We start from the raw sequence: 27,210 nt of genomic DNA on the forward strand, positions 1-27,210 counted from the left end.
ATGTCTTAATGTTGAGCAGAAGGCTCCACTTTCATAGGAGTGAGAGATTTAGAAAATTGAACCAGTAGGTACGCTTGGCGAACTATTATTTCCATACGTATGATGTTTGTGCTAATAACTGAGGCTATCAGCTAACCGTCCCCTCCCAGGAACGGTAGGCACGCACTAATATTTTTAGTTTCCCGAATGTTTCAGTGCGCGCCGCGTATAAAATCCTGTTTAAGCATACCGATATAAAATCGATGGCATTAATGCTGATCCCTGAGCGCCAACTGAGGGCAACGACACGCGGATGATCGATGCGAGGCCGATAAGCTCTCGATTATTGATTTACTGATAAACATAATATACAGGGTGTGTCGTAAATAATGGATAACCTTGTATCCCCAGATTAGGGGGCTGGAAGTGTGATATGATATGGAATTATGAAATTATGGAGGCATGGTGATTTTGGGATAATATGCATTTACTTGATAGTTGACGCGGTAATAGTCTATGTAAGTGAAGTCGAGCTACTACCCACTGCCCAGTGGGTAGGAGCTCGACTTCACTTTCGGGGGGTCGAGTTTTAATCCAAGCACGCACCTCTAACTTTTATAAGTTACGTGCGTTTTAAGTCAGTTTGTGAGTTAAAGTATCACTTGCTTCGACGGTGAAGGAAAACATCGTGAGGAAACCTGCAAGCCTGAGAGTTCTTCATAATGTTCTCAAAGGTATGTGGAGTCCACGAATCCGCACTGGGCCATCGTGGTGGACTAAGACCCCTTCTCATTGTGAGAGGAGACTCGTGCCCTGTAGTGGGCCGGTAATGGGTCGATAATATGATGATGGATTTACTACATATTTTTCAATATTGGTACAGACAAAGTTTATATTACTAACACGGAAAAGCAAGAAAATGACAGCACTACTGAATTTAATCTTAGGACTGATGATTTTGAATTACAATGACATGTACAATTCTTGACTAGTATCAACACTCAACATAAATGAAACAAATCGCAGTTTATTTTTGCCTTTAATGGTTTTATATGTGATTTATATTAGGCTTTTAATCCCCATTCTGCAGATGCTAGGTAACCAATTAATGCTTTTTGATGTCACACTCTATATAATTATGTTTGTATCTACAATACATTGTTAACAATATAGCAACCTATGGATTATTAAGTTCTTTCAGATTAAGATTAAGAAGCTTGGGACCTAAACAAATTTGAATCTCGCAATATCATAGAATTTTACTGATTACCTAATGTGACGTGTTATTAGTTTTACTAACATTACGACATGCTTACGTGCGTACGTTACGTTAAATGTGTGTTTTTATTTCTTTTATGGCACTTTATTAGTCTTAATAAACTTTGTTATTTATTTTTTATAAGCACTAATAGATTTTACATTAACTTATAAGAGCTAATTATAATTTTTAATTAGGTACACAAGGTACAGATAAGATTATCTTTCATATTAAGTGTGATTTGTACAGTGTATCGCCATATTGCTCCTTACTATATTAAGTGGATAGTTTTGTGGATTACATATCAACCCACTCTTTTTGTTTAAGTGCTATTGTTATACATAATATGTTATTGTTTTCTGTCCCAAATAAATAAAACAAAATATATCTGATGTGCTGATAAATGATCAAGTATTTATCTTGAAACGCATTAAAGTGCAAGTAATATAATTGAAGATATTGGTGCGTCTCTAATAATTATGCCATCTAAATTAAATCAGCTATTGATCAAACCCATCCAGGAAGATAACCTCCGATTTTGAAAGGTTCTTCATTGGTGCTATGCGATGATAATATAAGCCTATAGCCTTACTCGATAAATGGGCTATCCACTCTGAAATAAATGTTCTAATCGGACCAGTAGTTCCTGAGGCCATCGCGTTCAGTTAAACAAACGAACTCTTTTGCTTTATATATATTAGTATAAATTAAAAGCAGGCGACCATTTTTGTAACTATGAAAACATGGGTAGGTACTATGAACTTTCGTATGCTCTTAGTAAGGTATTCTCTTACAATTATACGCTGAATAATAATAGGTAAACACAGTGGCGTGCATAGAGCTTCATTTTGTATCATCTGCATACCCTGTGCATACCCTCTATGCACGCCACTGGGTAAACATAACTAATCAATAAACTAATCACCTGAAAATCAAACTGTATTTCAAACTCGGACAGACCTGCTGCCTATTCCAATTTCAATGAGACAAAACAGCTATCACTGAATCGATCGTCAGACGTTTGCACATGATATCTATGTTTCAGTTTAGGAAACAACGGAACGAAATTCAGGGGGGTTGATTAAAGACCCCGAATGTTGTCCACCGATAAACCCTACACCGGTCACCCTTTGCACGAAATGCGTACGCAAATAATAATTACATAGGTAGGTGCACTAGGTATCCACAATTAAAAGGATTTTTTCCGGACAGTCACCCAAAATATTGATAACATTAATAAAACAATTAATAACTACAGCTTGATCTGAGTTTTGAAATCATGAAAAAATACAGTAGCTCTGTGATAGATAAGAGAATGTATATAGACCTAGATGTACATGTACTCCAACTCGTGAAAATTATCACTATCACTACTTTCCCAAATGAGAACAGTACTCATTCAGATAACAGTAGCTACCCCAAGTTCATATATATAACTATTTTTATAATTGTTGAACTTATGATTAACAAACTTCAAGAAAGGCTTAGTTTATCAATAATTCACGTCCGTATTTGTTTTTCACTAACTGTAGTTTGTAGCAACTACAGCTAGTGAAAAACAAAATAAGACGTTCCCGAGGCTCAGTCTGGTTAAAAGGAAAAAAATATTGCGTGTGTTGCGACTACTAAAGAATCTTATTTTAACTATATACCTTCTAAAGAATATAACTGAAATTCAAATACTGATCTACCGGCTATTTAATAATTTGGTATACATATCGATCCACTGAAGTTCTTTGAAGGTAGAGCAAAGAAGTCTGAAAAAAGAAAACCATTGCATCGGTTTAGTATTGTCTGATCGGCTTTTGGAAATAATTAGTATGTAGTAAAAAAATGATTGTTAGATGTTATCTATTTAAATTTAAATGTATTTAAAATATGAGACGTGGTTACCCTACCCGTAACGTGCAGTCATACGACAGACGGACAGACAATACAGATATAAGCTTGTAGCGCCAATTGCAGGCTTTGGCAGTATTATATTAGGCGTACAGCATAAAGGGCCTTACTGTCTTCGTAACAAATAGGAATATTGCTTGTAATATTAGAATTATACTCGGTATGTCGATGTTGATAGGCTTTGGTTATCTACCTAGTAGCGTAGAGTATGGAACATTTAGAAGGATTATTCCTTTTGTGACGTAGGTACCTGATGCCGAATACATAGGTTGTTATATGAACTCCTAGGAGGAATGATTTCGTCTGGCATAAATATATTGTTACGGGTTCATACGGGTTCATACTACGAAACTATTACGTATTCAAATAAATAATTATATCATTATCACTACCACAATATTTAACTTAATCATACTCTAGGTCAAAATATATTTATGATAGTAGTATACTCGTATGCTCGGTGGTTTGCAACAAATCGCAAACAAATAAATCGCATGGCCAAGCCGCGCGCGCCGTGCGCGTAATGTGTAGGTACAAACCTATTCATCTAATGTTCGTGAACTCGAGTTAGCAACTGAGTTCCCATTTCTAGTTGCGTAATGATTGATGCAATCCAGTTTGAACCGGTTTCGCTCTCGTCCGCCACCGCACTCTGAATACGAACTCATTCATAATTACCGCCAACACTCAGGTACTCATATAGTATCTTCTAGATATCTATCTATCCTTTTACATATGACAACGAGACACCATTCATCACCAACATATAGGTGCAAAGTTTTTGAAGTTTGTCGGCTATGGGTAAAAGTCTTTTCTGAAAAAACCCTCCCTTAGGGGTTGTAAAATGGGGTTCCAAAGTTTGTTAGTTACAAGGCATGAAGAAATAAGTGTATTTTATTAACTCATGCTTATAGGTGTTAAAATAGGTGATGAAAGCTTAACCCATTTTATTCACGAAATAAGACCAATTGAAATTTGGAAGGTAACTTCTAGGCTCTTAACGCTATCACTCGAGAACTCGCTAAGAAAGTAGATAATGCAAAAGATTCTTAAAAGAGATAAAAAGGTATTAAAACCGCCCAGAATTAATAAACTTCAGAATATCAATCCAGTATTTTTATTTTTCCTAACTGAAAAAAGGTATAGTTAGTGTGCTTTTCGGTCTGCGTTTAAACCAATGCACAGAACATGGTAATTGCAACTAGGGCGAGAAGAAAATTAATCTTAATCTCCAGGTAAATCAGAAATTGTTCTCAGAGTGGAATACCTAACAACTGTAGTCCGACCCGGGAAATAAAATGGTTCCTGAGAGACGGGGGATCGGTACGAGGACCTCGTGTTCCGAGGACTAACATACTAACCCCTAGACCAACGGGACAGTTGTATATATAATCTATCTATATCCGTTTTATCTAATCTATTGATAAATAGGAAAATGCGACAGGAAATGCGGAGGAAATGCGACACACGCCACCCTTTCACCCAATCAACGAATAAAGCCCGAATAAATAAAGAACTTTATGCAATCAAATGGGTTTTTATTTGATTTTATTATCGAAACGAAACATAAACAAAAACGGATGAAGCGAAAGCATTTTATTTTCGAGTTGAAATATAATGGGCATCAATATTCGAATGTCGCGGAAACATAAATACGAGTGGAAGCGAACAAACATGGACTCTGGGTAGGTTCACCATTTACTATAATATTCTTGGACACTTCAAACATCTCAGTGGACAACAGCTAGTCGTAATCTCACCTACTGGTAAGTGATGATGTAGTTTAAGATGGTAACGGGTTTCACCGGAACATACCTCCTTAATGTTAAATTCTCTTACCTCGGAAATTAGACTCTTAACTATATAACCGAATGGGGTGGCAAGCTCCGTTAGCTCCGCCAGGAAGTGGCCCAGAGCTCGAAAAAGCAAGAGAAATCGGCCCGGGGGCGCCTCGAGTGAGTGATAAGTCTCTATTCTGACCACCTCTGAGGCCGTGGAGTGAGCCCGCGACTCGATGACATGAGAAAACCGACAACCCGTCTTCGCCGGCCTATACGGTTTATCAAGGTTGTCGGTGTTTTATTACCTGTCTTGATTTCCATTGCAAGTGATATTAATTATTATTTATTATTATATTATACATATAAATAAATAAATATGCATAAGGTATAAAGAAATAAATAACTTACATTTTATATACAAGAAACGCTAACCATTATTTAGTTACCGACAACTGTTTTGTCCCACTCCTAGCGAATTCCTTTAACACTGCGCAATCGGACACTTTTTGTAATCGCCAAGAGACATTTCATTTCTATCTGCTCACACTGAACACTCTGGATATGCAATCCGTGAAGTGGAAGAAACATTGCACCGAAAGCATGCGTGTATAATGAGTAAACAGATGGGTCAACTTCTTTGTATGCTCATACTTCTTTATATACCCATACTTCTTCGTAATCTCATTCTTTATTTCATTCTTAATTGTAAATGAAAATTGACATTGAAAGTAACAGCGCGCAAGCAAGCAGCGCCAGGGTACCGCAGGTTTCGCTTGCAGAGGGAGAACTCCGGACTCCCCTACCGTACATATTTGTTGCCTTAACGAGCAGCTGAGTAGAATCACTATGTACGCACGACACATATGCCCAGTGTGCTAACTCTGAGCAGGTAAAAAGATATTCAAATCTCTAGTAGTGACTGACTTTGACAGACAAATGGCGCAGAGGGCAGCGACCCTCCTTTCTGAGTCCAAGGCCGTGGGTTCGATTCCCACAACTGGAAAATGTTTGTGTGATGAACATGAAGGTTTTACAGTGTCTGTTTTTTAAGTAAATATGTACATTATATTCATAAAAATATTCATCAGCTATCTTATCTATCGCGTCGGTACATACTGAAGTTCACTCGTAACTTTATCTGAAATCCGTATTCTATGATAGCAAAATGTCCCAGCTTTTTTATATCTAGAATGGCATCTCTAGGCTATGGGCGACGTAGATTTGGTGTACGGTCCCCACCCTTCCGTCGAAGCACGAATGGTTATCCCATGGGCACAGAGTAATTCGTCAACAGACGGGAGTAATGTACTAACATGATTTATTAATTTTACATACACGATGTATACGGTACACGGGTTAAAATATTGACTGCTTTTCTATTGCAAAAATGTATTTACCGTGTGTTATCCAAATTGGAACAATCTGTTTTTCAAAGATTATTAAATAATATAGATTATCTTAATCATTTCATAATAGACAGGTTATTTTGACATTAATTATTTAATAGAATAAGAAACTTATGTATTTCTAGCAGTTTATGCATCATCCGAAAAACATGACCTCGTCATTTAAAAAAAAAATGCGATTCTACCGATTTATTTATAACTTTTGCTCTTTGTTATAAGAATGGTGGGCGATCGGTGGCTTTAGTATCTAATACAGGTACCAAATAAGTCACCTAACCGATCGAACTTCGCACGTCAGTTGAGGCGCGTCATTGATGGTTTTAATAGTTTTTATAGTTAAAAACCTCTACAATATTATTACTCTGTACAAAATTCACCTCGCCTATACGGAAAACGTTGGCTGAATAATATTTTTGTCAATACACTTTTAATACGGGGTCGCTACACTCAGTCGACCGGCGCGACTCGGAGCAAGTATTATTCGCCAATCGGAATCGTTTTTGGAATATTTCTCTCGTTCATTCCAATGAAAAATGGAAACTTTGGGGACTGCCTAGTAATAATTATTGTAAATGGCCCATTACCATCCGATGAAACTATGAAATTTCACTCTCCCTAATCAGAAAAATGTACCAACTGTGTAAGGTCATGTAACGAACGTAAAAAAGTTTCCCGCAGTGCGAAAAATTGTGATTAGAAAATAAAAAACCTGTGGATAGATACGAATTGCACGCGTTGCATGGCGGGAGTATTATTTTGTCCAGTATGACAGTTGTAAAAACTGACAAAAACTTCGAGGATTCGCAGTGCGGATTAACTCAACGCGATTTACTGACGTTTACCTAGTATTTTTTTTTATCTAAAGATTTCTCAAAGCAAATGGATTGTTTAGAAATCCAATTTATATCCTTTATTATCTGTAAATTATAAGTATTTATGTATAATATTCATTAAAATATTCATCAGTCATCTTTGTCCCCATAACACAACTAGATGGCGATGTGTGTCGTATATTATCGATCGAATATTATTTAATTATCATACCAGAGAAGAATTATTATGCGCCCATAAAGCTGATATGAGTAAAATTTGTATTAAAAGTTGAAAATGACAAAAGTAGTCATTACAAAATTAAAATTAAAATTAAAGTAGTAGTGCTTTTTGTGACAGAGCTCTCCTGGGAAAGTACTACCGCCATGCTTATGTCTGCGCTAAGCAGCATTATTGCAATACTGTGTTCTAGTCTGAAAGGGGTGCTTGCCGGTGTAATTAAGGGCACATGAGGCTCAATACCTACGCCTCACGTTGATAGACACAGGACGGTGAACGTTGCAGAAAATGGTTGTTACCTACGAGGTGTTGCTCTGTTTATATTTGGTTTTCCATTAACTATCACGTGAGCCATCTGTTTGGTCCGCAGTGACGTGCACAGGAACTTGGACCAAGGTAAGCATAACGAAGTAAAACAACATAAAATGGCAAAACCCTCATTATTAATTAAAAGGATTAAAATTTACTCAACGCAGCTAAGTATGACTCAAAACGAGAAAAAAATAGTCTTGGCGCTCGCAGTCGCGTCATCGCGTCCTCAATGTTGATGACATGAGATTAACTTGCGATGCGCTTCGGCATCTGCCATGTCGTAGGTCATGGGCTATCAGCCAATAATAGCAAGATAAAAACTATAATTCCCATCGAGCGGTTTTCATCTCTGTCACCTTCCAACAAGACTGATATCAGCTTGTTAGATATCGGAGTAAATGAATTGTTAGTAGTTTGTTTTCTAAACCAAGCATTTGCAACTTTACACTACATTGTTTTTAGGTTATTTTTCCGTTGATTTGCTCAATACAAATGCGCGGCGGCGGTGTGTGGCAAATGATTTTCAATTTTAACATTAAATCAAAAGATGTTAAAGTTCAAATTAGTTTGATAACATTCTATGCGCGTGGTCTATGAATTAATTTTATTTACTCGCTTCAAAGAGTTAGTTGTTTTATTATGACATAATTTTTAGATTTTAAATTGTTATTGTTATAGTGCTAGTAAAAAATATTCTTTACATAACAAGTGTTCATAAAATAATATCGCGAAAGGCTTGTTTTGTATAGCTAATATAACATAGTTGTTTATTGGTTGAATGTTTATTTTTGAATTGTTGTTTGTAGGGTTTCAAATGAGTACTACGTAGTTACGTAACATCAATTCTAACACACAACAGGAAGAGTGCTAACACGGAGGGAGAGTTCCTATATTCGGGGCATGTTTTATTCTCTGATATAACTGCATTATCTACCATTAATCTAAACATAAATAGTTAATTTCTTATTTTACTTAATAGCGCGGAACTACTGGAAACAAGGATTTAGGGTGCTGTCATTTAACGCTGTCCCCCAATTGATTGGCTTAGCTCACCTGTACAAAAATTACGCCCAAAAAACGAAAGAGCACAGACCGGAGCCCCAGCTTCCGGCATGAAATAGTTCATTAATATCTATTAATATTTGTAATAAAAACCACTGCAATATGCTTAAATTTATTTACATTGTGTTTAAAAAACATATTTTAATTACCAATATTATTTATGAGTCAGTTCGGCCTCTTTCATTAGTAATGCTAATTCTGATATTTACGATTATAGATGTTTCAAAAGCAGTTTAATATATTATACAGTGGTGGTTTGCGACTTCATCCGCGTACTATTTTGGTTTAATGGCTCTGATATCAAACATACAATCTTTTATACATAGTCTCTTGGGACTCCAAAACGTAGGACCTTTACAAGATCTTCCGGATACCATTTCATCCATAAAGAGGTATGATTTTCATTGTACCGACTGTTTTATGTGAAAAGCTTCTAAGGTGTACAGTACAGTCTCAATTCAAAAACTTTCATACCACTTTCATAGTACAGGCAAAATAGATCCAGTTATTTTGAAAACGGAAAAAATTTAAAAAGATACTTAGGTTTTTTTTTTATTAATTGGTAACGTTAATAAAAATAACTAATGACTGATTTGTTATATTTTACGATGAATATAAACAGACAAGAATTTCAGAAAACGCGACATCGTCTGCCGTTTAAAAGCTATTGTTAAATTGTGCGGGTCATTTTAAGTTTTGGATAGGCGATAGCCAAAACTTGTAAAGTTCCCATAACACATAATAATAAATAGACAAAAAGTACGCTTGGCATATTAAGTCAGGAATATGTTAACGTCAATGCCGCAAAACGTATTTACGTTCGTGTGTACGCTTATGTGAGAATCTTTCATTCTAAACCTACCTATATATGTGTGTATTCATTATTTTTTTTAGTTATATTTACCAAAATATCTTTAAAAAATCTAGTCCAACAAAATTATTGAATCGTTAACGGTATACCTACTATTATAAAACGATCATTATTTAGGTATTACTTGGGCACGTTTTAATAATCAGTTTTCGATTCTTAAGTTAGATCTTAAGCATAGATTGTTGTATACTTGCGAACCCGTTTTATTATTAATAACTATTATTATAGGAATATTCGCTACGTGATCGTTAACAATTCAAGATGGAGATACATCAGCGTCAACCCCACCCCACCTACTCGTAGTTTACATACGTACATTTAGGTAGTAACACGCCAATCAATCTAATTGATTCCATCGACGCTGTGTCACTCCGAACACTCGCCTAGTATATATAGGTATACCTGTATGATGTTCTCACATGCGTTCATTTACATACGTTCAGGTAAACTTGCTTACAGACTATACATAAGGGCAACGGCAACCGAGAAAGGGGTATGCAGGAAGGTAATTTCAAGCTTGTTATGCCCTCACGGACGGGGCTAATTGGTAAAATGTCTGTCAGTTTCTATAGGGCCGTATTCATGAACCGATTTCGAGCGAGGAACAGAAAATCGTTCAATTTATCCGTAAGATCGGATGACCTCCTGTTCTTAGCATGATGTCGGCTTATTAATAGTTGCACTTGTATGAGCAGCGGCGTGCACTTCATAGATGCACAAAAGCACTGCCTACCCTTAAATATTTTTATAATTCATAAAGGGGAAGGATTTTTCCATTTTATGCCATTTTCCTTATTTTTGCATACCCTGGTGAAAGAACCCAGTGCACGCCAATGTGTATGAGACATAGCTAAGCACGCCTGCAATCATCCTAAGTCCTTTTCGAGTATCGAATCAATGCAATCAGCGAAAATTAACGTAACAAATCTTGTTTTAGAGCTTTAAGTCCGTCCACGCTGTAAAAGTAGCTAAACGCTCGTAACAGAATATTTGTAAAATAAAAATCGGTGGTATTAGACTTTAAAACGAGGATTTGTTTCCCAATATTACGATAACCTAAAACAATTACTTTGTAAAAGAAATGAATTCTGATACTGGATATTTTGGTATTTAAAATAGAAATATTCAAAAGTTAAGAAGTTAGATTGAGTACTGAGAAAGTAACTATAACCGATTTTTTGCTACCGATAACTATTTTCGAAAAATACGTTCACAATGAGATCCCGCTCGAAGTAATACATAAAACGAAATTATACATATTATGCTCAACCATGTAACTTTCAATATTAGTGGAACGCATTTGATGCGCATACAATCTATTTTCTTACACTTGAACGTTATCACAGCCATGTGCTGTTCGTAAATAACTTAATATGCAAACATTGCTGTATTTGCTTATGCGCATGCGTACATGCGTCATTGCAGTCTTAACGGCTACTAGCATTTGCCTATTTTACCTAACGACTCTACAATGCTATCTACTCTTACTTATATACATTACAATTTTATATATACTCTTGCTTATATAAATGTCAATTTTTTTGTTTAACATCGATAAAACTTGGTTAGACGAGAAATTGCTCATCATTTTAGATTCCATGTTCGTACACGCTCTTTTTTAACACAACTCATTTATAAAGTGCTACATTCACTTTGATAACATGTCTCCTCTAAAGGACTTTATTATTGAAAACGGGTTAATGCTAAAGTATAAGTTAATGCCGCAGGTAATAGATCCGTCAACTCGTCATTTGACGGATAATTTAACACTAAACAGGAAGCGAAGCTTACGAGGGATGGAGACGAAGGGGGCTGGCAACACTTCGCAGGGCATGCAGGAACACACCCTACAAATTGCCGCCCTGTGTCCGTCAACCTGAGGAAGTGTTAAGCCTCATGTGTTTGGAACTACACCGGCAACCCTACCGACCGGAAAACAACAATGCCGGAACACAGCAGTGCTGCTTTGCGTCAGAAATAAGTATGACGGTAGGACTTCCCCTGACGAGCTGTCACTAAAGGCCCTACCATTACTAGACAAAGAAAAATGTATGTAAAGACGCGATGCTGGGTATGCACTAACACGCATCGAAGGAAATGCGCTTTAGGGTACAAACTCTGCATCTTGCATTTTGCGTAAATATTACGCGTTGCTCGTTGTATACATGCTTACTCAAATTATGCAAGTATACGCATACGTATTATGTATGCGTACACTTGCATACTTTAGAGTTTATTAAATAAAATGATACATGAAATCAAAATCGACGGTAAAGATTTTCATATAGGTTTTATTATGAGAATATAAAAGCAAAAGGGGCAAAAAGTTATTAATTTAGGCTCGTAATCGAGAGGTAATAAACATTTCATAATTAAATATGTCGAAAAACAAATGGTTTTTAACACAAATCGCCGGAGTTGCAAAATAAAATGAAAGCGAACTCTAGACGTTTAAAAATGTCGTAAAACTCTCAAGGAGTTTACCGAGAAAACCAATTTCGCTGGAAACCATTCCGCTGAGAAAATATCGGTATATGTACTTACAAGGGACACAAATAAACGGGATCTTTTATACAAAAAGTCGGGTTCTATGTTGGCAAGAGCTTCACTGGAACAATTTTCATTTTCCGTTCTACCTACTACCTCAAAAAATAAATACATATTGGTATTGATTTTGTAAGAAAAATGGTCTCATTTCTCCATGTAGCGTCACTGCAGAAAAAGCCCCATCGAATGGAAATGGGTCGATCTTAAGAACTAACTTGCAAGCTTTCAAATAATAACCTTTGTACCTACTTAGCTTTGTCGTCCTACGCCCTTGGTTGTTTGGAGGAGATCGCTATGCAGCGATATGGCCGCCAAATTATACTTTCTACCCAACTGAATCAAGTATTTAAGTATGGTTCTTGTTGTGTGTTGCGATTCGCACCCAAAATGTATTATTAACTAATCAATAACCAGAACTTAAATTCGACAGGAGCAGTGATGGCCTACTGTTTAGGGCCTTTGTCTTATTTTTCGGGAGACTTCCAGTGGACGCCGATGAAAAAAATATTTAATTACGCGACGCGCTGTTTAGTTAAAACATATTAATTCACAGCCAACAACTTTAAGTGTTATCTTAAAAGCTTGTAACAGTCATTTAATGAGTCCTGATAAAAGTACAGTTATAAAGCAATCCCTAAATACAAGCTCGAAACAACATCAAACGAGACAGCCGTGTCGATAAAACTTCGTCCATAAAGAGTGTATCTCCCGTAAAATTGTTTATTTTTACAGCCCTATATCGCGATACCGTAGTCCGCTATCTTTATTTTATTCTGGTGATTAATATTAACGGCTGCTGAATTGTCAATAATCTGCTGAATGGCGAAACTGTAGTAATATTATTCTTTGTAGTAATATTGTTGAAAATACGAAGTTTAGTCTCAAAGGTAAGAAGGTAAATAATATTTGTTTTTATTTTTATTATTAGCGTTCAAATTTTAAAGCTAAACCTAAAATCAAAATAATGAGTACAAATTTTTAAATAAATATTTATTAATGAATAGTTCGGGCTAAGTAGTATATCTGAAACCCATGAAGAAAGTTATGGTACTTATTGGGTTCACAACCAATATTTATCAAGTTAGGGTAACATATCGTAGCTCTTAACCGTAGACGTAATAAATATCACGCTAAAAATGGCAAGATTTTAGAAGCCTAGTCTAGATTATCATAAAACATTTAATAAACCTAGACGGGCATACAAAAATCACATACAAAACAGGCATCAATAATAATAATAATAATAATAATAATCATTCACGAACGTAAACTGTTCCAAAACTGACCAATAAAAAAAATATAGGCAGCTGTGTGATACAAAATTTGAAACCTTCCGATTGGTTTAACGTTACGTCATCCCGTCATCCGATTATGTGCCATATGGAGGACATTTTACATACAGGTATGTACTTAAAAAGGGGAGGCCTGCTAGCGTCGGGCGGTTGAACAGACCCATATAAAACCCTACATCCATGAAAATAAATTCCGGGCACATGACAATGGACTACCGTATATCTAAATGTAACGCGATTACTCCAGCTGTAGACAATCAGCGATATTTAAAAATTTCTCTAGCCCAATTTCTATATCTTGGGCGTAACTTTTTTCTTGTTGAACAGAAAAAATGCATATTACATGTATTTTCTGTCTTTAGCTTTGTAAATTTATGTATGCGTAATATTTCTTTATTCAAATAGACCTATAGATATCACTTTTTACTTTTGCGTATGTGTACAATATAGTGAGATGATTGTATTTAGTGAGATTTTAAACAAAAAATAAATTGAAGTCTACAAGTTTGTTTTTTTTTTTTTTTTTTTTTTTTTATATTTATAGGCGAGCGCTTGACTGCAATCACACCTGATGGTAAGCGATGATGCAGCCTAAGGTGGAGCGCGCTTGCCTAGAAGATGCCTATTCACTCTTGATTTGAAGGTACTAATGTTGTAAGAACTGGGGAAAATGGAAGCTGGAAGAGCATTCCAGATCCCAGCGGTGCGAATTAGAAACGAAGATGCGAAGCGCTTCGTACGCGTCCGCGGTATATCGACCACGTAGGGATGCAGATCCTTCCGGTGCCTCGCGGTTCGATGGTAAAAAGGCGAGGGGGGAACTAGATCAAATAGTTCTTGAGCACACTCTCCGAAATATATCCTATAGAACACCGAAAGGCAGGCAACCTTGCGACGATGTTCCAAACTCTTAAGTTTTTTATTGGCTAGGTCACCGATGAGCCTTCTAGCACGGCGATCAACCGAATCCAGGGCATCAAGCTGATACTTGGCAGAGCCATCCCATAAATGGGAACAGTACTCCATGCACGATCGAACTTGAGCTTGGTACAAGGTAAGAAGCTGTTCAGGCGTGAAGTACCGCTTGACCTTATTTGACCGCTTTGTATTGAATTATGTTAGAGTAATCGAAATCTTATACCACATGCGCCTATTACCCCACTGCTAGGCACGGTTTTTAGAGTATTGACCCATCTTTGGGGTTTTAGCGATTATTATCTCAAGTTAATGATAATAACCGAGATTGAAGGCCTAAGATTTGCGGCACAGCGTGGCAATCTCTAATTTCCTAACTCAGTCTGGAGTTAGGAAATATTTTTTTACAGGACCCAATTTCAAATTGCAATACACTCAAGCTTGTGACGGAGAGGCAAGAGATAAGACTACAGCAGACACGTCCGTTTACCGGCGGATAAATAGGCAGATCTCTAAATCACAGACTTGTGATTTGGACGTATTTAAAAGCCATTGAAAAAAACAGAGGCTTTAAAGTGTTCGCTAGAGATGATGTCTATCGGACAGAATTGATGAGATTGAAAACCGACAGTGGACTAACATTAACTCTTCAAAACTTGAGATCTTGGGTGAGGCTGAGAGCTTCTATGGACAGTTACATACTAAAGAACTGGCTCCTGTTGAGGATATGACCAAGGTCCCAGAGTCAAATTGACCCGACACTATAAGATATCACGGACGGCAGCCTATACGAAATAAGTGTGGCTAACAAACAGCTTAAGAACGGCAAGGTGCAGGGTGATGACGAAATCACTGCAGGACGGAAGCACTATGGAAGGCGGGTGGAAAACCGATACTCACATTCTCTCAGCGCTTGTTTGATTCCGTTATACATCAAGGCACAACGCCAAAGGCACGGTACAGGAGTGTGGTGGTTCTGTTCTTCAAAAATGAGTGCGATAGGTGTTGTTATCTCCAGGAAGCGGTTTACCGTTGCGTTGGAGGACGTCTTTGCTTCTCTTATATCACTCAACTTCGGCTTGCCGACAATGTAGTCAATGTAGTAATGGATTAAATGCGATGCTCAATGACCTCGGCAATGTTTCTCAACAGGTGGGCCTTCAAATAAATATGAAGATTATGTTTAATGCTCAAGTTCCGCTTCATCCAGTAATCTTTGAGAGCACTGCACCCGAAATTACCGACGAATAGGTATACTTGACACAATATCCAGTTAGGTAGGTCAAATTTCGAGAAAGGGGTTAACCACCGAATCCAACTTGGATTGACGTTACGGAAACTCCGTAACAAATACCGCAGTCCCTCAAGACCAAAATCTTCGAACAGCGCGTGTTGCCAGTGATGACTTATAGTTCCGGAACGTAGTCGCTGACTGGAACTCCGTACAAAAGACCTATGTCCAGCTGTGGACGTCAATCGGTAGATATGATGATGATTTGCAAATTGAACGAACCGGGAATCGCACCCTCGGACTTCTACATACGTAGGAACATACTAATTACTAGACCAAACAAGGCAGAGGAAAATCATAAAGCCAGCATATAATACCTTTGCTTGTAAGATATCACGTAACAAATAACGAAATCAGAAAGGACGGGTGACTAAAAATTTTTTTTGTGCAAAAATCGTTTTCGTGATGGTAAGATGTGTCCGATACAAAAGATAAGAATTGTCATAGAATAATATAACATAGGCTTCTTGCGAACCGTTGTTTGGCAAGCCGGCCTTGAAGTGTGTCGAAATTGAAGACAATGGCTGTAAGCAACCTAAAAAGGAACCGCTATACAATATCGAAGCAAAAAATTTGCTTTACTTAGCTCATGTTTTACCTTCTATCGCTGATACTACATTTATGTATCTACACCTAGTGTTACGGTATAGGATGATTTCATCGTAAATATACAACGTATACATTGTACATAGCAAGTATATAATATTGGAATAGGTATTGCTTATCTGATAATTAATTATTCGTGACACTGTTTGTTTTAATAAAACTGTTTGTAATCGCAAAAATCTATATAAAATACTCAAATTTATTAGTATGCAAGGCCTCTAGATAAGTAACCTCAATTAAGCAAAGTTTACGGTTTTGTCAGGCTTCGAGTTTGAATGAAATAGTAGGTACGTACAGTACGGTACGGTAAGTCAACAAATCTAAAAGGAGCAGATTTTTATATTTATATTTATCTTGAAGAATAAATTTAGATAAGTAAGGCACCTCCATTAGACAGGTAACCGAGTCTACAAATCAAAAAAGAGATATCTTAAATTTTTGGGAAATGAACTGTCAGAATTTTTTATACCTGCACTGTCAAATCAAATTCTCAATTCAAGAATAAAGAATTAATTTTGGGGCATTAGTCATGATTTTCAATAAATAAAGTTAATTTCAGTTCGTTTTGAATTCTTAAATTGTTCACGATTTTAGAGAAAGCTATTTCGACAATTTCTAATTACTTTTGGTCGGCATTCATACCGCAAAATCGATTTCAATTAAAATACACGAGCCACCCGCGGTTTCCGCTTGCATCGATACAAAATATAACCGCGATTCAATTTTATTCGATGACCCAAATTTCAACTGCCGCTACAAAACTACGCAGGTCCGATTTGATTGCTTATTGATTTATTTTAGATATTGTTTCAACGGAGCGATATTTTTATTCTTCGGGAGAAAAATTATTCACGGCAGATGAGCTAAACATTTCAATCGAAAGCAAATTGGTTCTAGTACAGTAGGCAATGGTAGAACTTACAATGATCATCAGTTCCGTTGATTCCTCAACTCCTCTAGAGCAATATTCTAGGCTATTCTAGGTTATAGAGGTATATCGAGCTTATTTTGCCTGTCTAAAATAAAACAAGGGCTTAGAGGAAAGTTTTGAGCAAATTTATAATAACCTCTAGTACTATTATAATATTCACGAACATAAATTAACAAACTACGCTCAAACAAAATGAAGGATTCATTTCACCTTGTTCTTTTAGGCCTGTTATATCTACAGCTGTCATAAACATCTCACTTTTTTTTTTAGAACTTTTTGTAAAAAAACCCCTCAACGGAGAAAATTATGGCAACAGTAAACAATGCTCGTTTAATCTTCTGTTCAAAAGATAAAGGCTTATTTTTTTTACAAGGAGCGAATCGCCGATTTAGCAGAAAACGTCAATATAGAATGCGTAAAGGCGCAGGTACTCTACTTACACGGCTTGCGAAAACGGAGAAAGTGCTATGTCCGTCAGAACCCACATGTATCGTATAAAAACGGTGTCGGTTACCGTAAATGATGAGAGTTTTTATTTCTGTGAATCCCGATATATATAATGTATGAAAAGTTCTTAATAATTGTTCCAACTTTTTCCCTGTTGGAAGAGATCATAGGTTTTCAAAAAAATTCAATTCACGCGAAATACTTCTGCGAAGTTATGTGCGTTTTTAAGCAATTAAAATATCACTTGCTTTATCGACGAAGGAAAATATTGTGAGAAAACCTGCATGCCTGAGAGTTCTCCAAAATCTCCAAAATTTAAGGTACATGTGAAGTCCACCAATCAGCACTGGGCCAGCGTGGTGGACTACGGCCTTAACCCCTTCACATTATGGGAGGAGACCCGTGCCCTGCAGTGGGCCGGTAATTGGTTGATATGATGATGATTATATCCCCTGACAAGCGATAACATTTACGTGTCTTCCTGCTAAATCACGGCAATAGGAAATGGAAACTGGGAGTAGTCTAATACTAATCTATAATAATATGGGTGTGTCTCAACAGTCGTGTTAAAATTATTGAGAAGGAACTTGTGTTCACGGTCAAGAGTTTAGCTGTGGCCAATAAATATTGCTAACTTGTTAAGCTAACGCGTTGACAAAAATGTATGTTATAACATACTATTTACACAGTATCGTCATATGTTAAGGCCTTAAGTATAAAAATAGATATTTTTATCCGCTATTGTATTGAAAATCAAAGTAAATCGCGCGTCCTAAGTCATACGTCATACGTCAAAATGTGATTATAGCTGTTCCAGATCAATAAATAAATAACTTCTAGGTGGTTACTATCATTAAAGATTCCTCTCCAAGAATGAACCTTCTAAAGTAGGTAACTCTCTTATTCCTAGACCTTTTCACATTTGCTTGGGGTCGGCTTTCCTTGTCCGGATTCTCCATTCATCGTGGTTATGTTCTATAATATTACTCAGGTGAGCTTTCCTAAGGACCAACCGGAAGTACCAACCGGACCACATAGCCAGGTGGTGCGGCGGTTGTATTTCCACGCGTACGCTTTGTCGTAGGCCAGTCTAGGGCGGGCTTTACAATATGGTCGTCGAGGCGTCTATCGACGTGGCCATACCAACGCAAGCGTTTCTCTACGACCTTTTCTACAATCGGGGCAACCTTAAAACTCTTATGTATGTACCTACTCATTTCGGATTTCGCCTATCTGTGTGACACCCGCCGACTAGCGAAGCATGGGCATTTCTGTTGTGTGTGGTTTGCTAAGATGTTGCTTATTGGTTGCCCAGCATTCAGACCCATAAAAATCAGCAGGTTTAATGGCTATCATGTACATAGGGTACTTTGAATTCTTAATTAACTACCAATGTATTTAGCTCTCAAGTTTAACAGTTACGTTAAGGTATCCTTAGGCTTTACATTCAAAAACGAGAGTATCACAACAATTTCTTCCAAAGACTCGCCGTAATGTTATTGCACGCACTGTGTGGAGTAGGCTCTATTGATAAGTATTGAATTTGACGGCATGGCTAGTCTATCGTACTATAATATCGACTGTAAAATCACTGTAACGCCAGAGTAAAACGGAACTTATCAGAAGGACTTAAAGTGAATATTCGTCTAAGATTCTCCAAAGATACCGCTCCTGGCGTAACGTTTGTGAAATTAAAATTCCGTACTACACATTGAGACTAAAAAACTAACATTAGGTCCATTTAATTTTTACACTAGTTTTTTGACGCTCTAGGAAGATTGCGAGCGTACATAATATCTTAGGCTCAATTGATCGGTAGGCCAATCGATCTTAAGTCATGTTGGACCAGTAGGTACACCTGGTCAAACATTACTTAAGAGACTGGTACAGAACCCGATATAAGGTCAATGTCGGATTATAAATAAGAGCTTAATTATTATATGAAAAGATCGATCTAGATTAGAGCTTTACTTAAATCAATTTAATTAATATAGTTTCAAGGTTTCTTTACTCGATTCCTCCTATAGAACTCTATATTCCTGAAAATGAACGAGTTAGGTATGGTTAAATTAATATTTCATGTTCGGTTAGCTGATAAAACGTTAATTAAATAAACAAAATAGCCGGGCATATTTTGTTCAGTTAATAGCCGGCTCAAGTTTCATGTTATTCTAGGCCATCATCGGAAAAGATAATTACGTTACACTTATTATGATTGATGGAGGATCTAAATTTAGACTGAATGCGTGTCAGAAAAGCGGGTCAAACTAGGCAAAGTATGCGAGGAGTGTGTGGTATAGTGTGTAAAATTATAATTAACTGCCTGAACGGGTAAAATAAAAAAAGTGGGTTTTGTTAATGTGCTCCATCAAATATTCGTTTTTTTTATAGTAATAATTGACGGACCAAGCTGCGGGCCCATCTGATGTTAAGTTAAAAACCATCACCTATAACACCACAGGCCCACACTAAGCAGGGCATGCAAGGAACTCGTCTTGCAACGTGCCTTCCTGTGTCTATCAAACTGAGGCGTAGGTAGGTACCCCATGTGCCTGTAATTAGACTGAAAACCGCGCCTTCCAGACCGAACCACAGCATTGCAACAATGCTGCTTTGAAGCGGGAATAAGTGTTTCCCCGAACGAGCTCTGTTACAAAAGCTCTACTACTACTTATACACCGTGATTTTATCATACAATGCTTTGCGCTTAGTAACGGCAAGTTCGACGTGACTGGACACGCCCACTACAACTTAACGAAAACTGTTAGCACATACCCGACAACTCGTTGGTTTTATATGCTCATGAAAATATTTGTAATATAAACTAACAATGCCCATCAAAATCGGAGACCTTTTAGGGAGGTAAAGTAAATAGCAATAGGCATAGGAAGCTTTCTTAGGTCACCAAATAAATATCTTTACACAACCTAATTTTTGAATTTTGATAGTTTTTCTTATAGCCTTTATCAAAATATAACCAGATGAATTGAATTTTAACACCAATTAAACTAATCCTTATTTATGTGTGTAATAAAACTTCAATGCTGACGTCTGTCCGGCGCGTTAGCGGTCTAAACAGATCTAGTATTAAATACTAAGAAATAAATGATTTGTCCCTGGAATCGAAATTTCAACTAAAGTTAGCCCTTGACTGCAATCTCACCAGGTAAGCACTGATGATGCAGACTAAGACGGTAGCGTGCCCACACACCTAACAGGCAGCATGCACGCGTTACATACCGGATACTAAATCTCTAGGCACTTCTTAGGCGGTAGGATGGTACTTAGCGGCCACGACCAAAGTCCGGATCCAAAAAAATTCCAAATTGTCCTGGCCGTTTTCCCCCATTTATAAAACAGCGGTGGTCACTTCGCCAGGTAGTTAGTAATAAAAACATTTCAAAATAAGTTAGGAATTAGTGTAGTCTAACCCCTTGCCTCGCGTAGTCCAGAGAGCCACATTAAGCCGACGCTCACTCCAGGTTATTATATTATTATTATGCCACGACAATACACACATCGCCATCTAGCCCCAAAGTAAGCAAGTAAGTAATACAACACAACACTACATAATATATGATAATAATTATCGCTGAAGCTCTACATTTTTACAACGTGATGGGTCTTAATTCCTCAAACCTATATGACTATAAGAGAGAAGGTCTGTACCCTGCAGTAGTGCGCCAAGAGTGATCATGCAGTCAAAAATTGTTAGGTATAATTTATGTAAGTCGGCTCAGTATGACAGCCTCATGGTAACTATTCAAGTATCATAGACATGTGAACCGAGGCTAAGCATTACCTAACCGCAAAAACCTAAAATGTCTTGGTCTACTATTCAATCTTCGCTATAGATAACTACTAATCGGAAGTATTTCAGCAAGCTTGTAACTAATTGTTGATTGACACATTTACTTACAGTTACGAAATAAATCCGCTGACACTGTGGCCACAGCGGATCCACGGCCTGTAATCCGTCAGTGTCAAGTGTTTGATGAATCGCTACATTCGCAATATTAACCATACAAGCTCGGGTATATAACACCTAAATTGTTCAGTGTACATGGTTATGCACATAACTGAATAGGGTAGGTTTGTTATATTTAAATATAGAAAGAATAAAACATAGGCCACAGTCTGATGTACCGACTATAATCGAAATAGCAGACTATACGACCATATTATATGTAAAAAACATACAATATGTCAACCCTTTAATGTATGGATTTCTAGAATTGCTCTTCTTGTTTCTGAAGGTCCAGGAAGACCAAAGAAGGTTCATTCCGTAGATATTAGCTCAGCGAATCGACGGATCCTCATTTAAACCACGTTACCTTAATTTCCTTCTAGATTCGTACAACGGAAATAAAGGTAAAACATCAATATGTTCGTACAATCATTAGTAGGCTCATCAAACAACTCAAATCACCAGGTGCATCCGCAGGTGTACTCGTACCCTACAATTTACACCTTTTGTCCGAATATCGATTGATTTATGTATGCCTAGTACATTTTTGTTAAATAACAAATAAAAAACTACGTTTGTGAATATGTGTGCTGTGTAACGTTGAGCTCAATCATGATTTATTTACTTGAACTACATAAAAAAAACAAATAATTTTTATGGTTTTCTTACAATTCAGATTTTATTAACTATGTTTGGCTTTGGTTTATTAACAAGAGACAACTAACTTTTTACCGATATTTAAAATGAGGAAGATATTAAATTATCGTAATTTTTCCTTAGTGATGTTACTTTATACATGTGTATTGATATTTTACAACTGATACAACAGAACTCTTCAACGGTAATCATTGGGTACTGCACAGCAAAAATACAGTATATTTACACCATAGAAGAAAATATTTTGACAACATAATAATATGTTTTTGTAAGCAGTTTTGTGACACCATAACTGTTTGCTGATTTTTTTTTCCTACCACTACAAATAGACTAATCTATATCGTTTGCTGACAAAACACAGTTTGAAGCTGACTAAAACGTCTTTAATTAGCTGGCCATTACAAAGGCCTATCATTATAGGCCTTTTAAATTCCCATCACAACTTAGATAATGCTCAAAACATCGTACCTATCTGGCTATATTTAGGCTAAAAAAAGATAGAAAATTATTTTAATACGACGGACTTTGTTTAAACGTTCGTTGGCGTTATTTATTCGCAATGACATAACATCCGCCCCGGTAAGTGCTTAATGCTATCCTCGGCTGTGCAAATATTGGCAGAGCGACGAGTGGGGGATAGGCGCTGTGTACAGTCTAGCACATTTCAGGGTACGAGAAATAGTTGATAGAGATAGAGTTGGTGGATCGTTGGCAAAATTATTGTTAAGTTTTTAATGTGGCTCTAGCCGGCCGAATCTTCATACATAACTTGAATTTTATAACATACAATTTGTTCATTGGAAAATTGAAAAAACAACTAAGAATCTACACATATTAAATGGACATAGATTTGCTAAATTTAAGCCCTTGATATTTCTCATATTGCCCTCATACTTGAAAAATAGATCTATTGATTTTTTTAATGGAAAAACATAATTGTTTTTTGCATTACTTACAAATTAGAACTTTTCTCCTAATTTACGTTGCGGGCTCACTGGTTAAAGGTAGGGCAATTAGATTAAACCAGTGTGCTGAGTCTTTACGCGGCATCATACCGAGACGCTAAAACGCTTAGCGTCACGTCTTGGTTGTTAGGGAGAAAATCTAGAAAATAAAAATTGTCAAATTGTGTTCAAATCTAGGATCTACCATTTGTAAGACGAAGCTTACCATTGCGCCATGGCGGTGGACAAAAAATGACTAAAGGAGCTTGTGAAGAATGGATTGTAACAACTGGTTTGGTAGTAGGTACAGGTAACCTAGATATGTTACCGACTTTATGTTAAAGCCTTAACAATGAGGTCAGCTTTGGTATGCATTATGGGTTACTATTTATTCAAGATGCGTTACTAAACAAAAGTTGCGTATGCCGCATTACTCACTATGCTAATCATTTTGAATTGCGCACGTTAGCGAACTACCTACGTGCCAAATTGCAGCTCTGGTACAAAAGATACATGCCTATAAATATGTTTTTATTTTTATATAAATATCACACAAAAAGGACGAGCGTATAAAAAGACTGGGCAAACTTTTGTCTGAACCGTGCCTTATTTCAAAATATTTTATGACTTATATATTCATACAATGTTAAAAAAAAATAGAAGATGATTGATAATTGACTATAGCATATTTCATAAATTATTAAATTGACATTTTTAGATAGCATTTAGATATTTCGTTGCAATATTGATACATGTACAGATCTTTTTAAACTCTTCAGTTTTTTGTTAGAAAGTATTATTATGTATAAACGTTATTACAGTGTTCCTAAGAAACTCAGTTGTTACAACCCTTAGTTAACATAGGTGAAACCAAAGGGAACAGCTATTTCTTAATATACTTTTTTTTATCTGATGAGTAGTTTTGGAGATTACCTATATCTTCACTTCCAATCTTGACATCTTTATAAAATTATAGGTACAATCAAGATAAAATATTCTGTAGAAGTTGACTGAGACAAGTGAAATAAAATAAAAATGTAGGTATTAAAGCATATTATTTTATAATTTTTGAATTGTCAATTTTATAAATTTAAAATAAATGTTAAAATTTTTGGAATGGAAAGGATTTTAACCAGAGACTGCCAATCGCAGCTGTTCTTTTAAATTTTTATATGCATTTTAAATTTATAAAATTAAAGCATGTTGTTTGACCAAGGTGTATGACTTACAGTTATTACTTTATGTATAAAAAAATACACAAATCTATCTACCCAAATGCCTATCCTGCAATATATTTTCAAAATTTAGAACCTTTTAGAATGTTATAGTTTTATATATTTAATCTATGAGGTTTTAAATGGACCTTTGTCTAAAAAGAAGCCCACAAAAAACTAAGCCAGGAATTAAAACCAAAGTGACAAAATTTAAAAACTTGTTGTTCATCAAAATATAAGAATGTCAACAATATGTGATAGAATAATTATATATCATATGATGACTAAAAAACTGATAAGATAAATATTTAATATAATATTTATTTTATATTAAAAAATACTCTAGTAATCTGTTTTTGTTTACTCAACAAATTCCAAACATGGGCAGCAATTAAATTATTACTTAAAATCTTGGAGTCAATGACATCTAAGCAGCAAAACAGACAACTCTAATTTCATTACATTAGTCTTTTGCATATTTAAAATATAATAAGCAACAATTAAATTATCTTAATACATATCTGTAAAAATTATGAGTATAGTGCAAATGTTTATATGTGTAGATCTACTTCTTCTGTGCGTAAACCAGATTCTTTATTATTGTCTTATTAAAACAACCACATAATTGCACAGGATTAAAAAAACCTTTAGTATCCATAGAAATAGCTCAATGAGTTTATAAGTGCCTACTGGAACAGAGTTTCTATTTTATCAACATCTTATGATTTAGATGACAATAGACCACTTTCGCAACCACTTGTTAACAAAGTAACTTCAAGAACTAACCTACTACATATGACTGACACAATTCAGTCACAGATAGTTCAAATGAAGGGGGCCTGAGTTATTTGTGTGTTAGTTCATAAGTTAATTTTATTTTTAAGCAATTTAAATATCACTTGCTTAAATGGTGAAGAGTGGCATGCCTAAGAATTCTATTTAATGTTCTCTAAGATGTGTGGAGTCTACCAATCCGCACTGGGCCAGCGTGGTATCCACCATGCTGGCCCTATTGCATCAGTAAATATGTAAACTTTAACTCTTGTCAGCCAAGCTTTTCTGTAAGCTTTAATATGCAGAACCACAACCTATAACACATACTAGACTGCAACAAAGCCCTGAAAACATCAACCAACCAAGCATTCAATAACATCACCATTCTTAAGGCCAAAGGACACAATGGAAATCTACACAATGAGGTAAATAATTATCTAGCACACAAGTTACTACACTGAAGATAACCAGACCCTTTGGTGAGTACAAACATTGTTACATGTATACTACTTAAAACTTACTCAAGAAGTATTCCTGAATTTGATAGAAAGCAATGGACTGTACATACACTGGCAAAACATTCCCTGATTCAATACTTCACTAATTTCCTAAGGGGGGACAAAGGTAGGCTTGAGAAGATTGTGCGACTAAAATCAGAGGTTAACCTTTAGAAAAAACACTGTTTTATTATGTGGAACCAAAAGTACCCTCTTCAGATTATGCATGGTGGGAGACAATACACTCATGAAAAAACATGTGCTATGTCATCTAGCGTGAGGTCAACAGAGAGATAAAAAAACTCAAAATGTGTGTTTCCAATAATCAAATAATCATGATAATATTAGTCGTTTTTGAGATCACAGACATAAACTTCAATTTTATATGACCTAGATGTAGCCCTCTTTTTAAAGTTTTTTACAGTGCAGCAGTCACAACAAAACTAAGGGAGGCTTTGTTTCAAGACACAATTGCTTTATTACAAAATAACAGCATAAAAGATAATTTTGTAGAGTTGGTTTAATCTAAATACATTTAGACACGATCGACCTTTACCTAATCGTAGAAAATAAAATTCTAACCTTTAGCATCTGTTACAGGCTCAAAATATGTATTATTACGATACGTCATTAAACATCTGTTAAATTAAATATCACTACTCACAAGGGAATCAACTTTATTGTTTGTAGAACTTAATCAAAGTCGACAGAACTACGGTGAGTACATGTAATTTAATAACTTATGTGAATTCTGTTGAAGCCACCAGCAACTGACGTGCAAGTATGAAACTTTACTGGTTGCAACGTGTGAAACGAACAGCTGTGTGCCACGACCGGCAGCCCGGCGCCAACCTTAGCCACGCCACGAAAAAATACCTGATATAGTCAAATAGGTTACGACTTGTCTTGTACTGAAATATTTCTCGTATTCAGTTAGACTCGTCCACAAATACAAAAGAATTTATACTTACATGTAATCACCGGTATCATCCAACAACAGGCATTATTACAACCCAAGGGAGATCCTCACTGCTTAAATAATAATCACAATTCAACACTAAACATTTTTTATGCCTTCCAACGCAATATTGCACATATGACTTCAAAACCATCGATAACTTAACAATTTTCACGAAAACACATACACAACAAAAAAAAGTAATATTCGTAACGCTATTATCACAATGCAAACGGCATAAAACCTAACAAACGCATATCAGTTTTCTACTCGTCCTTGCGTTCACATAAATTGGCAGCCATCTTGCGTTCATGCGAATTCATTTGTGTTGCCATATATAACTAAAAAGTTCCTATTTATATCACACATTTTGTCTGTTCGTCCGCCTATCAAAGCACTATAACCTGAAATTTAAGGAACTTTATTACTCAAAATTCACAAATACTACATAGAACTACGTCCAAAATACTAAATAAGTAATAAAAAGAAAAAAAGTGTGTGTGTGTAACCTTTACGCGCGATTGAAGTAAAACTTTTGTTATTATTTATTGA

General features: G+C 36.1%; 1 protein-coding gene across 4 annotated transcripts in view; it reads right to left on the reverse strand.

Moving 5' to 3' along the window:
* LOC120626816 overlaps positions 1–27,047 on the reverse strand; it is a 137,494-nt gene extending 110,447 nt beyond the window's left edge. For all 4 annotated transcript variants that reach the window (XM_039894582.1, XM_039894599.1, XM_039894590.1 and 1 more), the window contains exon 1: positions 26,672–27,047. The gene's annotated coding sequence lies outside the window, so the exon portion shown is untranslated. The remainder of the gene's footprint in view (positions 1–26,671) is intronic.
* Positions 27,048–27,210: the final 163 nt, after the last annotated feature.

The sequence above is a fragment of the Pararge aegeria genome, chromosome 1 (genome assembly GCF_905163445.1).
Source record: "Pararge aegeria chromosome 1, ilParAegt1.1, whole genome shotgun sequence".
Taxonomy (NCBI): Eukaryota; Metazoa; Arthropoda; class Insecta; order Lepidoptera; family Nymphalidae; genus Pararge; species Pararge aegeria.